Source organism: Chinchilla lanigera, unplaced genomic scaffold, assembly GCF_000276665.1.
Source record: "Chinchilla lanigera isolate Chin_1 unplaced genomic scaffold, ChiLan1.0 scaffold00012, whole genome shotgun sequence".
Taxonomy (NCBI): domain Eukaryota; kingdom Metazoa; phylum Chordata; class Mammalia; order Rodentia; family Chinchillidae; genus Chinchilla; species Chinchilla lanigera.
Window position 1 is genome coordinate 3,825,093 of NW_004955413.1, and position 15,031 is coordinate 3,840,123.

A 15,031-nucleotide genomic window follows, 5' to 3' on the forward strand; every position below is an offset into this window, starting at 1 on the left:
ATCTAATAATCTAATAATGTTCAAGTCATCAAGGTTAATGTAATCAATGTTAAAATAATCTAGCTATGTTCAAGAGACAAGTCTAAAATATAAAGACACAAAGACTGCAAGGGAAAGGTAAATTTACTATACTACGTTTAGACAATCAGACTTTAAGATAAACATCAGTATTAACAATAAAGCAGGTAAGATGATAAAAGTTTCAGTGTATCAGGAAGCCACAACTCTAGATTATACTATAAGCTTACAGGTTTTGTGTTTTTTGTTTTTGTTTTTGTCTTTGAGACAGGGTCTCACTGTGCAGTTCAGGCTGGCCTTGAACTCACTATGTAGCCCAGGCTGGCCCTGAACTTGCAGTAGTTCTCTTGCCTAAGCCTCCAGAGTGCTGGGATTACACATGTGCACCACTATGTCCAGCCACTTACAGTTTTTTTTTAAGGATGACTGACTCAAGGCTGGATGTGAAGTTCAGTCTAGGGCTAAGCCCTGGTTCCATCCTCAGCACTGCAAATAAATAAACAAATAAATTTTTAAAAATGATTGAATTATAATGCAAAGAAGAAAAGGCTCTGGATGAAAGCCACAGCATCCATTTATTTTTTAAAAAGCAAACGAAAACATTTTGGTAGCATACAAAGAGGAAGAAATAGCCTTGGCCTGAGAAACAGCCAACTTTACACAGGGTAAAATGCAAAACATTCTCTTTAAAAAACAGAACAAGACTAGGATGTTCAGTTTCATCCCTGCTGATCCACATTGGTTCAGATGCCCAGGTTCAGATGAGAGAGAAAGAGGAAATATGGCTGAAAACTTTATTTTCTTGGATGAACCCCAGGCCTCACACATGCAAGTCAAGCACGCTTTACTATTGAGCTACACGCCCAGCCCAGAAATTCAATCTTTAAAATGACCCTAATAGTAAAATAACAATTACTGAGGAGGAGGATAAATAGTATGAAATGTATACAATAACGTTAAGCAGAAAATCATAAATATTTCTGCAAAACACAAAAGAAAACCCAGCAAAGAAACACACTGTATTCCTGTTACTAAGTCATAATATTGTAGAGATACCAAATATCTTCAAGTTAATCTATAAATTAAATGTAATACCAATCAATATCTAACATAGCTTTCATCAAATTAGACATGCTGTTCCTAAAATCCATATGGAAATCCTGAGATAAAGTATAGTAAAAACATATAAAAAAAAAGTAAAAATTCCAAATGCTAAATTGTCAATTAAAAATAGACCTCAATCCAGTGACAATGGACAATGATATGAAAAACCCATTCTCAGAAAAAAAAATCTGGCCAGCGAACATATGAAACCCTCACTGGTCACTGAGCAAATCAAAAACAAAACCATAGCTGGTTCTCCACCCATCAGAAGGGAAGGGTGTGGAACAGTTGGGATTCCTATACTCTGCTATTAGAACGACAAATGAGGAATCATTTTGGAGAAAATGGAAGGCTACCTATAAAACATAACGATGGTCTTTCCCATAGCCCTCCACTGCACCCTAGGTCGTACCCCTCCCCCCAGCTCACTCCGCCCTAGGCTTGGCCCCTCCCTCCGGGAATTCTCACCCAAAGGCAAAGCCAGTCAAGCGCAGAGTGTTCACTGCAGCGGAGTCTGCAGTCCCAAAGATCTGTAAACGAACAACCTAAACACACTTCCATAGAAGACATGAGTTGTGCTACATTTATCCCGTGAAGTACAGTACCAAATATTAGTTTAAAAAAAATCTAGGCTACCACATCCGACACGGCTAGAACCCCCACAATAATGGTAAGCAAAAATAAGAGAAACTACCAGAGGATATGTACAGTGTGGTACCATTTATGGAACATTAAAGACCGGGTCAAATAAAAGCATATATTAGGGGCTGGGAATTTAGCTCAGTGGCAAAGCGCCTGCCTGGCAAGCGCAAGGTCGTGAGTTCGGTTCCCGGTACCGGAGAAAAAACCAAAAAAAACAAAAAAAAAAACAAAAGCATATATTATTTATAAATATGTTTAACTGCAGTAAAAGTAAGTGTGGATGGTGTGCTAATCACTACACTTGAAATGGTGGTTACCTCTGAGGAGGAAGAGAGGAGACAGGCTCCGGAAGTGGCATAAGGGGTTGTTTCTCTCCGTGTATGTTTCATTTACTTAATCATTTCAAAACTATGAAGCAAATGTGGCACAATGTTACACTGGGACTCAGCTGGCTACAACATGAGTATTTTTATTTTATCCTTTCTAGGTTTCTGTATGGTTGCAATTTCCACTTAAAGTCCCAAAGCCAATGACTTGAGAGTATTGGCTTTGGCCTTATAAATAGCAGAGTGACCAGCATCCTGTACATAAATCTCCATCCATGCAGCCTATTTCCTTCAAACAAGAAATTCCTAGAAGAGAGAGAAAATGATGGATCAAAAGTCACAAAAATTGTTAAGATTTACACATCCTGCCAAGAAGTGTACAAATTTGCCCTTTTGTTGTTTTTTTAATTTGGTTATATAACTGCCAAAAACTGTTATAAGGTTGTTGTTTTAATGTTCATTTTCCAGAGCATTCTCTGATAGTATACATCTGTATTTCTTCTCTTGTGAATTTCTTACTCTAAATGACGGCTCGTGTTCAACCAAGACACTTGTCTCTTCTGTTGACTTGTAAAAGCTCTTGAATGATTTTTATTCTTTTTTTCTGACATTAATAAGTGAACATTCTTCCAGTTCCTCACTTACCTTTTTTTTTTTTTTTTTTTTTTTTTGAGACAGGGTCTCGCTATGCCACTCAGGCTGGCCTTGAGCTCACTTTGTAGCCCAGGCTGGCCTCGAACTCACAACGATCCTCTGCCTCAGCCTCCCGAGTGCTGGGATTACAGGCGTGCACCACCATGCCTGGCCTCCCTCACTTACCTTTAATATTTATTTATTTACTTACTTACTTATTCATTTACTGATTGATTGATAGTGGTTTTGGTTCTTTTGGGGGTGTTCAGAAGTTTGGGTGCTTTTTAGTGTTGTTTTTAGGGAGCTGGATAACAGTTGCAATGCAGAGTAAACCCTAAAGCATACAAAGACCCACGGTGAAGAGGCAGCTCTCCTTCCTTGGGGTTAGATGTCCAGCCACCCCTCTTCTGCCAGGCTGGGGGAGTTTCACGAGCTGAACTCAGACAGTTCTCAGCAAACTGGGATAATTGGTCTCCCAAAAAACTCTCAGTTCCCTTCCCAAGGAAACTGTCCTATTTCCTGGACAAACTTCCAAAGATATCATAAAAGATTGAAGCATTTGTCTTCCAATCTATTGTAGGGAATATTAATCCTAGTACACCATCTCTTCTGTCTTCTTGACATCAGAGTAAAACCAATCTTCTTAGACAAGAGGGTTCCAGGATGCTCAGTCACCCAGGTTGAGAGCCTCACATCTCCTTTCTATCTGCACCCACAGGGTTCAGGCAAAGACCTGCAGTCCAACAACTTCCACGTCTCCTGAGCATGACCTCTCGGTCAGGCGCAAGCTGCCTCTGGAGCCCCAGCTTCAGTGTTCCATGACCACCAAGGAAGTGGAAACTGGGCAGATGTGGGGTCATCCGCTACCACAGGGCACGCAGCAGGGCAAAACCAAGCCCCTCACCTGCCTCAATCTCTCTCCCGACTTGGGGGCCTCCTCTTCTGGCCACCATCCCAGGGGCCAGTAGTCTGACTTGTTCCTCTTGACCCCACACCATGTGCCTAGGATGGCTGCACAGTGCCCCTTGATGTTGCTGCACAGATCCCTCCTGTGCTCAGCTGAGACGCCCCCCCCAACCCAGTCCAAAATGTTCCACCTCCCTTGCCAATCCCTCTCCCTTAAAGAAATGATGGGTCATTTGGTAAGCACCCTACTAGGAGCAGGTGCTCTAGCAGAGATGGGACCTTTGGGAGATGATTGGATCAGGAGAGTTACAGGCTCTGAAATGTCACAGCCAACCAACCACGGACTGAAACCACTGCAACTGTGAGCCAAAGTATTTTCCTTCCTTAAAAGTTGTTTAGGTATCGGTCAAAGTGCTGAAAGCTGACTCACACACCCACCTAGCTTCTCCCAGCCATGGGTAACTCCTGGCATTGCCTGGCTGGTGGCTGAGTCACACCAGTCTCTGCCTCCATCTTCACCTGGCCTTCTGTCTTCTCCACATATCTATCCTCTGAGTGTCACTTATAAGGACATTTGCCATTGACTCTAACTAGTTTAGTATGATCAAGTAATCTAGCATCTAAAATTATGTCATCTTGGGATCCTTCATGACATCTGCAAAAACCTTTTTTTCCAAATTAAATTTAAGCAGGGCATGATGGTGAACACCTGTAATCCCAGCACTTGGGAGGCTGAGGCAGGATTCACTGTATATTCTAACAACAATTTGAGGCACATGTGAGAGTACCCTCTGCTATGATTTTAATGTGCCACCCCCCAAATTCATGGCTTGGACACCTGAGCCAATTCAGAAGTGTTATTAAGAGGTGAGACTTCTAAGAGGTGGGTGGATCAATGCCACTGCTGCAGGACTGCTTAGTTATCACAGGGGTTCCTGATAAAAAGATGAGTTTGGCCCATTGGCCCCTGACCCCATTCAATCTTCAGCCGTCTGCATGGCCTGATGCAGGGAAAAAGCTCCCACCCGATGCAAGTCCCTGAACCTTGTACTTCCCAGCTCCAAGAACTATAATAAATCTTTTCTTAATATATCTCCCAGTCTGTGGTATCCTATGATTACAACACAAATACAAAAACACACTCATTTTACAGACCACAATGCTGAGGCCCAGACTAAGTCTCTTGCGCAGGACCACACTGCCACAGAAAACAACCAGCATCTGAACCACTTCCCTCCGATTCTGAAGTCTGTATTTTGTTCCACGTCCCCCATGACTTGAAGCCCTTCCTCCTCTTCTCCCCCACCCACCCCTCTCTCAGTGCCCTGCCTTCCAGCCTCCTCTGGATGTGCTGCATGGAGCACTCATCTTTTCACACACTCTCCAGTTAGATCTTATCTCCTTTGATATGAGGGTTTCCAGAACAAAGGGAATGGCTTACTCATTTATGTGTCTTCTGACAGCTTAACACATGCATGGCAAGTAAGTGTTTTACATCTGTTTGTTGAACTTTCTGCTAATATAACAAGTGTCCCATAACCCATATTCAGGTTATGAAATGCAGTACAGGCTGAAACTGCAAAGAATGAATTGTTCAACACCAGAGCAACTTAGCTGCTCTTCAGTTCACTAGCAAGGACGGAAAGAGCACTTGTCACTGTGGTTAGGAAATTGCACAAGAAAAGTCACAGGAGGGCTCTGCTGCAGGGCAGGGACATCAAGCTGGGGTCATGTTCCATTTGGCAACTGTGTACAATGTTGGCTGGAATATTGAGACTATTTGGTGTCTACAGCCATACCACCCTGAACGTGCCCGATCTCGTCTGATCTCGGAAGCTAAGCAGGGTCGGGCCTGGTTAGTACTTGGGTGGGAGACTATTTGGGGAACAGGGGTTGTAGCTCAGTGATAGGCCACTTATGTAGCCCTCACAGCACTCTGGGTTCCCTCCTCAAAGCCACCCTAAATGCAGATGAATACAGGTAGGATCCAGCCCTCAAAGCACTCCTGATCCACCAAGAAGAGAGCTGTGTAGACCAAGCAGCAGCAGAATGGGCCGCAGATGGCGGTGCAGGCTACAGGGCAATCAGCTTCCAGCCCTCACAGCCCACAGCTCCCCCAGAGCCAGGTGTTGCCACAAGCACCATTTTCCAGGGCAAATCCAAATTCAGAGGCCAAGTTATCAACTTTCACATTCAAGAGTTTAAGCCTAGTGATTTTAACATATATTTCCTATATTAGGCAATTGATCAATTAGCAAAGAAGAGAATTGGCCAGGGTAACCTCACTGAGCATGTTTCCCGGAGGTTGTCCATTTCCCTGGGAGTCTGTGAAGTTCTCATGTATGAAAGTATGCTATGGAGATGAAAGGCAGCGCCATACAGTCACCATGCTGAGCTAAGTGACAGTGCTCGGGCTACACTTGTGTACAGTCCAGGCTTGGTGCCCCGAGTGCCAGAGCACATCAACTCTTCTGCCGTCTGCAGTGCCCTCTGCCCTGCCTGACCGCATACCACTATTTGGCAAGGATTCAGAAGATTTTCTGCACCTTATCTCCCTCAGAAGAGCACCAGTTCCGCAAGAACAGAAGTGACATTTTGAAAGTACACTGCCTTCCCAGACTATACCCCACCTCCAGACCCAGGGCAGAGCTCTTAGTCAAATGGACTTTTACGGAACCCAGGACCTCACTCACGCTCGGCAAGCAGTCTACCACTGAGCTACATTCCCATCTTTATAACAAAATTTTTAAATAAGATCTTCCCACACAGTTTTGTTATCTTTTCCTTTTTTTCTTTTGAGTAGATCATAAATGTCTTTCAACTCATTAATAGTTCTGTATCTTGTTGCTTTGGGTCACTGTATAACAGTTCACTTATAGTATACCACAGTTTGTGTGACCAGACCAATATCTTTGGAAATCTTTCTTTCTGTTGACAATGCTGCAGTGAGCATCTTTGGAGCTATATCTATGGACAGCCCTCAGGATTCTTTCCTGAGGAAAGAAAAAGAATGGAAATTGTATATGTACACTTTTGGGATTAGCAGGCATCCACATTTTAAAACCTTTGCTACAAGGCCCAATAGTCACTCTGAAAAAATCGTAATGGTTTACATTTTTACTATTCGTTTGCTGCATAGGATGCTTACAGGTGAAAGAAGGGCAAAGGATGTTTCAGATGCACAGAAAAAGGAAAACGAATAGCAGTAGGAAAGTTCCAGGAATGTTAAGTAAATAGCTAAAGCATGGAACAGACTTGTGGGAGACTGGATGAGAGAAAAGGCTAAGAATCAATTCCTCACAGACCTTGAGCAAGGGGAGGGGTTTGTACATCACCTGTGAACACTGGGTTGACCATGGACTGTAGGGAGAGCAGATGGAGAAAGGGAGCCGATCAGGTGGCTGACGGATTCTTCCAAAAGACAAACGGCTAGGGTCCGAAGAAGACTCTGGAGCTTGAGGTAAGCTGACAGCGCCATGTACACTGTGGCAGCATGGCAGGCAAAATAATGGCCCAGATATGTGCCAGGCCTGGGTCTTCACCATGCCAAACTACAGGGAAGAAAACACTAGAAAGAAATGCACTCACATGTTTGCACTGCTGTCTTGGATTTGCTTTGTAATACCTCCTTAGGATGAACTACATATAGTGGTGCTTCTATAACATCCCCACATGGAAACTACCTCAATGCCTATCGACAGGACAGTGCATAAATAAATTATGGTACACTGGTCGGCCCTCAGCCACTCTTTTTGTTTTCTGTAGTTTCATTTATTCATGGCAATCATTTTTGAAAAAATTACATGAAAAATTCCAGAAATAATTAATTCATAACTTTTATTACAAAATATTGTTTATAATTATTCTATTTTATTAGTTACTGTTGTTAATCCTTCACTGTGACTAACTTATAAATTAAAGTTTATTATAGGTATGCATGGATGGATGGATAGGGAAAACAGTGTGTATGTGCTTAGTCCTAACTCAGTTTCCCAGACTTAGCAGGTATGATCCAGGCTCTTGTGTAGGAGGAGCCGTGAATTCCAAGGGCGCAGTGCGCGGCAAGTGGGAAGCAGCTGCGTTTACTGAAGGCCACAGAAAGCTGCGCTCAGGGCGAGTCCCTGCTGAGGGAAGGCCTGGAGCGAACAGAGAAGGGGTGCGGGGTGACGGGAAAGCAAAAGCACAGCACACAGAGCGCAAGGCAGCTCCCCGATAAATCCGGCTTCGGGATTGAAAGGCTCTGCGTCTGTGCCCAGCGCCTCCCCGAGTCTCTAGGGGTGACAGACAGGAATGAATGACGGGTGCTGCGTCACCTCAGGGGCTCTCCGCGCAGGCTGCCCCAGAATCCACTCTGATCTTAATCACATGTATGAGACTTAGTGTTTATTCACAAACCCGTAATAAGATTGGAGTAGGGCGAAGGTGACTAAGGTCAGGCCAGGAGACCCAACACACATGCGCTCTCTCCTAGAGCATCAGAGATAACCTGGGGTTTTGTTATGGGATTCTCTACCTCCCTTAGGACAACGGAAGGAGGAAGGGCGCCACGGGTCTTTTAAAACTACACAGGTGGCTGGGGCGGTGTACACCTGTAATCCCAGCACTCAAAGGCTGAGACAGGATTGATTTTGACTGTATCCCTCAAGGATAAGGGAGGAGTGACTACCGCGTTGACTCGATGGAGTACTGGGTACCAATCGCTGGTAATTGTGTGGGCAAATCTCACAAACACAGTGTTGATCCCAGTGATATAGGAGGTAGGACATGGCAAAGCTAGCTGAAGACGTGGGCAGACCTGTCAAATGCAAGATCCCAGGGCAGAACCAGAGGCTTCTCAGGATCCCTACTGTACGTGGAATTCTCGGGCTCCCAGGAGATGTGGTCGGCATAAAGGAGACCAGACTTCATGAGAAGCCTGCTGTCACAACTCTTCCTGGGGCCCACTCTGCATCTTGTGGAGGCAGGTACATTTTTATTTTTGCTTTTACCCTTTTTTTTGCTTGGCCCAAGTTCACTCAACAGAGATAGTTCTTCCCTTACCCTTCATCCCTCATTTTTCAAATAAACTATTAGCACCATTCTTTGCGTGTCTCGTCCAATTCTTTCTTTTTTTTTTTTTTTTTTTGGTTTTTCTCCGGTACCAGGAACCGAACTCACGACCTTGCGCTTGCCAGGCAGGCGCTTTTGCCACTGAGCTAAATCCCCAGCCCCATCGTCCAATTCTTGATGCATGAAGGACTTGGAACACTTTCAATTGGTGAGTCATTTTTTAATTTAGTTTCAACATTAAGCTTTATTTTTTTCTTGCAGAGGTTAAGTAACAATTTAAATAATTGTCAGGATGTGTAAATGAACATCCACTCAGATAAAACATTCCAGCTTAGAAGTGGCTAGCTAAGAAACATTTTGCAGGTAATAAGTGTATCTGAGTTTAGGTTCACAGGCGCCATCTTGAGAGGAAAATTTTTTGTAACCAATAAATAAATTAGGGCCAAGGATATAGCTCAGTGGCATAAGCACCTACCTGGCAAGTGCAAAGTCCTGAGTTCAATTCCCAGTACCAAACAAACAAACAAACCAATAAATAAATTACATTCAATAACACAAGATGTCTACACCTGAAGTATGATATATATTAAATATTTTTCTTCATGTACCACCCAAACTTCCAACCTGTTTAACAATTATCTTTAAGAACATAACTCATACCTCACGTCATAAAAATGGCCAAGGGAAAAAACCGATTGAGGACAAAACTTACAGTTTCTATTCTTAATTCCCCATTCAATAAAATATCAGTTGACAATTCCTTAAAAGTAAATGAACTGTATATATGCAATGAGTCAGTGCGAAAACCTGCCGTATACATATGTACTTAAGCACCACTCTTTCTGATAATATTTAACATACTGCATCTCCGGTGGCAACCCTGAAAACTGACAAGCATTTCATTCCTGAGTTCTCATATTTCCACTCCTACTCCTAGTCCTTTTTATCTTTCACATCCGTCCATCTATCCAACATTTTGTTTGGTTTACAAAACTACTCTTCCTTATATCCCAACACAAAACACTGAGAATATTCCTTGGTAAACAAGGAAATTCCAGAACAGTCCGAGGATACAGCTGTGCTCCCAAAGTGTGGCACAGGGCCGGGGAGATAGATAGCTCAGTGGCACAAGCTCCTACCTACCAAAGTATGGCTCAGACTAAATTATAAATAAAAAACAATCAATGTCCCTTATTGGTGCAGTCAGAATGCTCCTGAGGGTCCATCAGTTTGAGAATTTGATGATATAATCCTGAAGGGAGTTTCAACAGATTCTTCAGACTATAAGTCTTTGATTGATAATTTTGCTACTTATTTCTGCCAAGGTGACTGAAAGCACAAAAGCCTTTCCTTCACAGAGGAAACGCTCTGTTTCTCTGTAGAAGATGGTGATTTCTCTGAGTGTTTTGCATTTAAAAGTTTTCTGTTAATAAATATGTAACCACAGGAACGTGATTTATATGCAACAGGAACCTGTTGGTCGCCCTCAAAGGCAGGATGTGGTGGCCATCTTCACTTTCTTGTTTTCATTAACAAGAAACAGTATTTTTTAATTAAGTTTATTGGTACATTTTAGATATACCTAACGATCACATTCATCATAGGGAACTTGTACCTGTACATGATGTAACTTGATTCTTCTTTTTTTCCCATTCCCTTCCCTTCAACCCCTCTTCTCCTTCTCATTTACAAAAGCTTTGTTTCCATTTCTTCCTTTTCTCGTTTTTTTCTTTCCCTTTCTTTCCTTTCCCTCTCCTCCCTCCCTAGTTCCCCTTTCCATTTGAACAATTTCTTCCTATTTCACAATATCCAGTATCCATTTTGGTCTTTATTTACACCTTTGTTCTCTTACATTATTTCTGCGGTGTGAGAAAACATCTTCACTTTCTTGGCTCTAGTCACAGACACACTCCTCTCTTTGGGTAGCATGGCCAGCTCCTCCCTGGCCTGTCCTCACCCCGTCCAGCTCTCTCACTGGCAAGCCATTTTTAAAGGAACTACCCAACAACACCAGTACACAGGAGGCTGAGGCAGAAGGATTGCCAGGAGTTTGAGACCAGCCTGAGGTACATAGTGAGTTCAAGTCCAGTTTGAACTACATAGTGAGACCCTGTCTCAAAAAACAAACAACAGTAAAAAAAAAAAAAAAAAGACAACAACAATATTGAGTGGAAGAAGCCAAACTAGAGAAAGCATTGTCCCATTCACATGGAACACCAGCATTGGCAGAACTGGTCAGCACTGGCAGAAGTCGGGAGAACGGCCCCCCTGGGGAGGGGCTGGCAAGAAGACAGACAGCAGGAGGAAAGCTGGAGTGTTCCACTCCTGACCTGGAGAGTGGTGAGGACAGGTGTCAGTCTGTGAATATGTACCAAACTGCATGCTTAAGATCTCTGCACTCTCTCTGAATATTGTACATCAATATAAAGTTTTCAAAATGAAAAAAACACATAATGGTGCTTAAAAGCACACTTAGAATTTATTTTTCCTTAATTGGATAAAGGTTTCTGAAAAAACACTGGGCTTCCTAGAATTTTTATTAATAATTCAATCCTCCCAAGCTGAATTTCAAACAGAAGAGCATCTACTAACACAGCCTGGGCTTCTGGCTGGAAACCTCACTTCCCATCTGGCTCCTGCTCTCAGATCAGAGCTGTGGGCCTCTCCTAGCAGATGCAGAGAGGATCCACTGCCTACCACTAATAAGAGGTCACCGTAATTTGATGTATGCAATGTATACAGACACCAACAGGACATCACTGTGCCCCAGAGATAGGTTTAGCAGGAGGGCGAGAGAACGTGCAAATGCTGGACTGATTCAGAGACTCGTCTTACGGAGGATCCCAGCTAAGGCACCAAAATGCAGACTCCCTGCTACCTACATTCCCAGGACCTGCAGTGCTATCGATAATATATCCATTAGGCCTGGGCCATACATAGGTGAAAACATCACACATAGGTGAAACATCATATATAGACAAAAACATTCTCTCCCCTCCTATTGATGTATTAACAAGGACGGTCACAGATGCACACAAAGGTTAATGAGAACAGAGGTGGGAGGGAGATACAAGATGTGGTGATAGTGCATGTGTAATAGAGAAGTCTAGCCTTTGCTGATGGAGGGAAAGGGATGTGGTCAGAAGAGGCTTCCTGAAGAGACACCAGAGGTGAGCGCAACATAATGAACAGTATTAAAACCACACAAAGCAAGGAAAAGAACTTCCAGCCATGGGAATACCATGTGCAAAGGCCCAGTGGCAGAAACAGAATGGTGGTCTGTGTAGCTGGAAGACAGAACACAAGGGAAACATGGTGGGTGACGGGGCTGGAAGAGAGGAAGGTGCCAGATGAAATGCCCATCCTTCCTGCCATGTCTTTCTGCTTCCAAAGCACTTTCCCAGACATGACTTCAGCAGGGCCTGACGGCACCACCATGAGTTAGCAAGAGTAGGTGGTTTTATTTCCTGTTTGCAGAGAAAGAAGCAAGTTCTCAGGAAAGTAACTTTGGCAGAGACCACACAGCTAGGGAGTGGGAAAGCCTGTGTTCACCCCTTGTCCTCTAACTCTGGGCCCAGGGCTCAGTGACCCGTACTACCACCAACTTCCTCCATACGTAATGCAGGCTGTCTTCCCTGTGCCTTAGCCCACAAGCCCAAAGTGTGAGTGTCACCCGTCACCCTGGAAGGGACTGTAGCGACAGCCCCTCCTCTAGGACACTCCCAGTGTGCATCTAGATAACATCAGAGGCCCCAGAATCTCTACCTGAGCCTTTCCTGATTTACTCTCTGAAACCAGGTTGGAATCCTGGCAGCTTGGGCTTCCTGGGGGAGGGGGGGGGGCCTTTGGGTCAGTAAACAACCATGAGTAAACAACCATGTATACAGACACCAACAGGACATCACGTGCCCCAGAGATGGGCTTAGCAGGAGTGCGAGCGACAAATGCTGGACTGATTCAGAGACTCGTCTTACTGAGGATCCCAGCTAAGGCACCAAAATGCAGACTCCCTGCTACCTACATTCCCAGGACCAAACAACCATGCTCTTGACTCAGGTGGTCCACAGTTCCCGGTATCTGCTCAGAGACAGGAAGTGCCTCTGTGTAGCAGGGCCACCCCCAAAGGGAGGCTCCCGCCCACACTCAGCCACTTCCCTTATCCCATGCCTCCCTGAAACATGGAGATCATCGCGTATTTTAATGGCCTCTCTTGTACTACAAATGTTAATTGATTTAGAAAATATCACTTATAGAAAAAATCACAAATACTCCAAGACAAATTCTCCTGTTGTCCTAGGCTTCTGTTCCCCCTTTAAACTCAATTACTTGCTATAATTTGCAAAGAAAACTTGATGCATCCACATGAGTGTCCTCAAGCAAGCTGCCACCCCCAAGCCACCCACCAAGGGTGGAGTTTCTCACTCAGCTACATGTTCAGGACACTGGCTTTGTAGAAGGCAGTGGGCTGGAGCCACACCTGGATGTGAATGCATAGCTGTATGTATTGTACTTCGGAATCACAGAAAAGGAGAAGAATCAGAAACAGAGTCCTGGGGATCAGAACCTCCACCTATGGCCTTCTCCACCTTGAGAAAGTGACTGGACTTCTCTGGTCCAACATACCAGACTGGTGGTGCATACCAGTCATCCCAGCAGTCTGGGAGGGTGAGACAGGAGCATCACAAGTTTGAGCCCAGCATGGTCAACTTAGTGAATTAGCAAGGACCTGTCTCAAAGCAAAAAATAAAAATAGAGCTGGGGATGTAGCTCAGTAAGAAGACCCTGCATTTAGTCCCCAGTACTGCCAGAGAGAAAGAGAGAGAGAGAGACAAAAGAGAGCTACATGTATTATCTTAGTGCATTGTGTGTTGCCATAACAGAATACCAAAGACTAGGTAATTTATAAAGAGAAATGTATTTCTCACAGTTCCAGGGACTGGGAATTCCAGTATCAAGGCCCCAGCACCTCCTGAGTGCCTTCATGGTATGTCATTCCATGGCAGTGGACAGGAGGGCAAAAGTAATCACACTTATACATTGACAGCAAACCCACCCTAGAAATAACAATATCCATCTACTCATGGTGTCTTGGAAATAGATCTCTAGCTTTGCTTCCAGCTAATGGTTAGGGATCTGTTGCTGAAATTAAAAAGCCAGAATAACTCTCAGAGAACCATCAACAGACCCTACCACAAAGAAAATTACCCCTAATTCAGGCTATGACCCCAATATAATCTTAATGTTAAGGCCAGACATGAACAGTATGAAACAAGAAAGTTCTTGGCCAGACGTACTGGTGAACACAGATGCAAAAGACTAAACAAAACATTAGCAGCTGAATTCAACAGTATGTTAAAAAGAGAGTACAGTATGACCAACTTTCATTTATTCCAGAAATTCAAGGGCGGTTTCAGGTTAGAAAATCTATTGTAATCATATAACAAATTAAAGAATAAAAATATGAGCACCTCAGTAGACTCAGGAAAAACATTTACAAATTCATCCATTCATTATAAAAACTCTTAGCAAACTGTGAATACAAACCTATAGAGTACATTTCTCTCTCTCCCTCTCTTCTTCTCTCCCTCTCTCCTCTCTTTCCTTCCCTCCCTTTCTCTCTCTCCCATTTTAAAGGAAATAGAAGATCAGTCCCTGATATATCTAGATGTCTCCCCAAGCCTCATGTGCTCATAAGTGGGGCTTTTGGGAAGTGGCTGGATGGTGAGTGTGTGATACTGGATTATGGTCATAATAACTGAATTAGCCCACTGATTTAGCACACTGATTTAGCACAGTTTTGGGTGTGGGTAATGGGAAGGCACACCCTGTGTGTAGATGGTACTAACCAATAGGCTTATAGCCTAAATGCAAAAAAAGAAAAAAAAAGGGGGGTAAAGGAGGCTTGCTGCTTGCTGCCTGCCACTCCATGGATTTCTCCTCTGTCAGGCCCCTCTGCCATGCCGCCCGGCCTTGGAGCCAGCCAACCAAGGACTGAAATTTCTATAAACTGTGAGCTGAAATAAAACTTTCCTCCTGTAACTTGGGTGTTGGGCATTTTGTCCCAGTAACAATTAAGTATTAAGACAGTCCCTTTAGGAGCTTGGGGATATAGCTCAGTGGCACAAGTGCTTGCCTGGCAAGCGCAACGTCCTGAGTTCGATTCCTAGTACCAAAAAAAAACAAAAAACAAAAACAAAGACAGTCCCCTTTAAATAAAAAAATCAAGATAAGCTTATCCACTATTTCCATTTCTGTGCAAACTACATTTCAATCCTGCCCGATGCAACAAGATAAGGAAGATAAAATCATAAAGATCAGAAATAAAAAGGTAGGGGAGCTGGGGATTTAGCTCA

General features: G+C 43.7%; 1 protein-coding gene across 1 annotated transcript in view; it reads right to left on the reverse strand.

Moving 5' to 3' along the window:
• Window positions 1-496, reverse strand: part of Vwf (von Willebrand factor) — a 153,119-nt gene extending 152,623 nt beyond the window's left edge. The window contains exon 1 of the mRNA XM_005378755.2: window positions 426-496. The gene's annotated coding sequence lies outside the window, so the exon portion shown is untranslated. The remainder of the gene's footprint in view (window positions 1-425) is intronic.
• Window positions 497-15,031: the final 14,535 nt, after the last annotated feature.